Source organism: Arachis ipaensis, chromosome B10, assembly GCF_000816755.2.
Source record: "Arachis ipaensis cultivar K30076 chromosome B10, Araip1.1, whole genome shotgun sequence".
In the NCBI taxonomy this organism is placed as follows: Eukaryota; Viridiplantae; Streptophyta; class Magnoliopsida; order Fabales; family Fabaceae; genus Arachis; species Arachis ipaensis.
In genome coordinates this window covers 345,930-350,783 of record NC_029794.2, presented here as the reverse complement: position 1 = coordinate 350,783, position 4,854 = coordinate 345,930, and positions in this window count along the sequence as shown.

Here is a 4,854-nt window from a genome sequence, read left to right as displayed (position 1 = left end):
TTTAATCATTTAATCACTTTACTAATTTCATTAATATATTAGTAACTTTTATATCTAAAAAAAAAATTACATTGTTCAAAAAAAGTATTGTTTTCTATACTTTTTCTTTACAGTATCAGTTCCTAACTTGAATCTGAAAATTTTTTAATTAATTCTATCGTTCACTAAACGTCTCTAAAGTCTAAAATTTTCACTCTAGCTATAACATGAAGATATTGCGATGGAATAGTTTATCCGTTACTAAAATCCGAAAGATACTAAGATTCTAATAGTGAATAATGACCGTATGTAGATATAGTTATATTATATATGTAATGCTATTATTAATTGAATAAGTATAGAAACCAATGGCTTAAGCCTACAATGTGTACAATGGAAGTTTAGTAAGTATTAGAGATATAACTATTAGTGTTATATTATCTTGTCAGGTTATGCTTCTGGAATGAGTGGTTTTATGATATGATATTAGAGTTATAGATTCGAAAGGTTAAGAGTTCGATATTATCCCTGGTATTTTATGACATGAGATTGTACAACTCATCATCCATTTGAAAGTCGTGAATTTGAATCACTAATTTCTGTATAATCAAACCACGGCACCGCAAAGAAGCATGCATCAATGAAAATGATGAAAGGGCCAAAAGAAAATTATTCAATACGAATTTTGCTGCAAATTTAATGAAGAAAGCATTGCAGATATAGACATCTGGCATAAATGCTTCCTCATCAACAGCTCTTCCAGATCCTTGTATTATCAAAAGTGAATAATAATAATAATAATAATAATAATAATAATAATAAAAAAGAAAAGTATAGGGTACCAACATATTATCTGCTAACTTATTACCAATAATAATTAATTATTATATTTTAAACACATATATAAAGAGACATATCCAGAAAATATATCTATAAAGACACTTCTATTAAATACAATCATAAAAAAGACATTTTTATTAGACACATCCACGAAGACACTTCCATTAAACACAGTTATAACTAAGAGTTGGCAGAAGTTGGCAGAAATATTGTTGGTAACGTAGCAAAACCGTAATAATAATAATAATAATAATAATAATAATTGTTCTTTTAGGAATTACCTAGTCAAGTTCTTTATTTCGAATTAATTGGTAAAAAAACTAAAAATATCTGTTAGAGACTCTGATATTCAAATTGATATGAGTCTAACAAATTTAAAGATTAAGATTCAAATAATCTAAGTAGTTTCTCTTTTTAAGGTCAAAGTGTTCTCCGGACATTATTAAATCAGAAATGGTATTTAGATGGAATCTTTATTGGATTGGACCGTAACAGTAACAATAAAAATATCAGATTCAACTCAATTATTTGAATTTATTAATTAAATATACAAGTATCATTTGGAAAATAGGTACAATCCGAGTTTTGATGAGCTTATATATATATATCAAAAATATTATTTGTATATCAAAATTAGCCACTAAAATTAGTTATTAATATATTTGTGTATAAATACATGTGATTTAATTTATTTTTAATATATATTTATATTTCAACATGTATTTTATACTGATAGCCGACTTTGATGACCAATTTTAGTGTACACGTAATATAACTCTAAATATATATACCTCAGTAATAATTATGAAATACTTAAATCATCAACCTTAAAAATAAATCATAATGTATTTTAGTTTGTGGACTTAACCATAAAAATAAACCTTTGCCAAAGATGGCATAGTTGTTTAATTTATTTACAATATTTCACTCAACGAATATATATCCTTAAAAATTTCATGAATCAGATATTGATGAAAAGAAAATTAATAAAAAAAAAAAAAAGAAGAAAAGAAAACGAAATTGAAAACTAGATAATAATATTTCAGTTATATATAATTTTCAATCGATCAAGACAATTAACTTTCATATCAACTTTTTGGCATCTTTTCCAATACTTTCTACTATCATTAACACTCGTACAGATTGAATCTTCAATTTTGTCATTATGCTCTAATGATAACTCATAAACAAACATGCTGAATTCTAAGTCACTTTCAATTTTCAAAAAGGTAACTGCTGAGATATCAATATTTAATTTGCAACAAACTTGGTATACCTAGTTTGATGAGGTTAGTTAGAAGATAAAGATAAGAAAAAGTCGAACAAGACTTAAATCAATGAATTAAATGATAAAATACGACAATTTATTGTTATGTACAATTTTTTGTATGTTATGTATCAAAATTTCTGTACTTAATATTTTTGCTGAACATGTATAAGAAAAAAAAATAGAAGAATATGTTCGGAAAAAAAGCACATTATAACTTTGTTGAATACTTAGTTTAAAAAATTTTTGATGTCTAATTTTATTAATTCAGTTATACATCAAACACTTTGATACGTCTATAAAAAATTATGGAACCATTTAGATAAAGACGTTTAAAACGTCTTTTCTTAAAGATATGTTTTAATAATTAAAATTCAATACATATAATCAATTAAATCGTGTTAGTTTTAAAAAAAAAAAAAACATGATTCAATATCTTTTATTAATATATTTGTATCTGACGTGAAAGTTTGACGTTTATAGTTGAAATGTTAAGATGGAGTAAATCATAATCTAGCAGAAGATCAAGAGAAAACGAAGTTTGTGTATTCTTATTTCCACAATGCAGTTACACATGGCCACATTTTGCAGCTTCATGAAGTGGTTGGATTTCAATCACACGTCACTTTCCTAATAAGAATTCAACACCTTTTTACAAGAGCTGAAAAAAACAGGTTCATAGTTTAGACTTGTTCATAAATTTGAAGTGTTAGCTTTGCCAAAATTGCTGACTCAGTTATTCATCTCTCATAACAAGAGCACAAGTGTCTCACCTATGTTTATTTGTGCTGTTGTGTATTAATTTTAAGATGTTGAAAGATATATATGCTTTGGAGGTACATAAATTTCAAATCCGTGACACCTATATACAATGATTCCATTCTTAGCTTAGCTTATCCACAATATATTTTGTTCTGTTATTTTTTTTTTCCAATAGTTATTGAAATAATTTAAATTTATAATGGACAAATAAAAGATATTTCGGTAAATATATTTGACAAAAATATTGATAAAGAGTGACTTTTGTTTCATAATTTTTAAATTGCATTATGGTCAAGGTTCTAGATTTTAAATCATGGAATGAACTCTATTAAGAAGTCAATTATATATCATTTTGTTTCTTGTTAAAAATAAAACGGTTTAAGATGGATATATGGAGTTGAATATTCAATTATTTGAATGTCAAAGAACAAGGCAGATGATGAAACGAGAAAAAAGAAATATCTATATATATTAGGAAAATTTTCAAGTGTACTGTCGTATCGGTATTTCAGTGATTTTTAATCGTTGATCTTAATTATAAAAAATATATATAATATATATAATTAAGATCAACGATTAAAAATTACTGATATACCAGTATGACGGTACACTTGAAAATCTTTCTATATATTATATATATTAATTAGGTTGAAAAACTTCTCTCTATATATATGACTGTTGTTCAGAATTAGGCATGTGGCAGTTGGAGAGTTTAGACATTGAATAACTATTTTTGACCATTATCCACTTAACTTATTATTAGGTCCTATGTATGTGGGGTTTGAAGCTTGGACAAATGTTAAACTTAGAGCTGTGGTATGATAAAATTTTATCAAATTCTATACTTTTATATAATATTATTAAATACAAATCAAAACATATTTGTCGATTGAAATGATACATATTCTTTTCTTTTTCTCTCTCTTAACAAGCTAGTAGTAATTAGAGCTAAAACAGTTAAATTTTTATGAAATCTCACTCATTCAAATAAAAATTACTTCTAATAACGTCAAATATAAACCTATAGTATGATAAGATAACCTTGTCTGCTTTTAATTTTTAAGAAAAAATGGCATAAATTGTAAATATCAGGATAATTAATAACACTTCCTTTCTTTTTAGGAAAAGCATTTATTTAATTTATTATTCATAGGGTTGACAGGGGCTATCCATATACAAATTAATATATACCTTCCAGAGCCTAATTTAACATTTAAGAATCGAAATAATTGTATCTTGTCCATTAATTCATCTGATTCTAAATGTGTGTATGTATGGTATATAACTATACTTGTGGTTTAAAACCATGTACATTATGATGATGATGTGATGATAATTGATTGGTTTATCATGATGCATGCAATGTATCATGCATGCATGCATGAGATCCATGCATGAGAGGTTGGAAGAATTAGTTGGGAATTGGTTGTTGTTCAAATTAAAGGGTAATTGTCTTTATTTGAAATTAAGGAAGAAAAGGTGCAGCGTCTGAAAAACGTTGAAACAATAGTATATGGTCCTAAGTTTTCATGTTTAATTTGTTGGATACTGAAATAAAAATGAGTCATGGATGACCAAGCTTTTTAATTAGTTTATCTTTCACTTCACGCAGATGCATGCAATGATGCAATAATCCTAGTGCAGCCGTAACAGTGATTTGTGTTATATATATTTCCTCTAGGATACACTCAAATTAGTTCCAATAAATTTCAGATAAAATATTTTAATTCTTAATAATTTTTTATCTTTTTAATTTTTTTTAGAATTATTCTTCTGTCACGTTTAATACTAAATTTCACTCCCTAGAAAAAAAAATGATAAAGAATGAAATGTGGTAATTTTAAAATTTTTTATTTTTGTCAAGAAATTAAAATAGGACAAAATAATATATTTGTAACAATAAGACATTTCAAGCTCAAGGACAAAACTAAAACTTAGTTTAAATATTAGGTAACAAAAGAATACTTGACTCTAAGATTAATAATTTTAGTAAGAATTCATCGTGT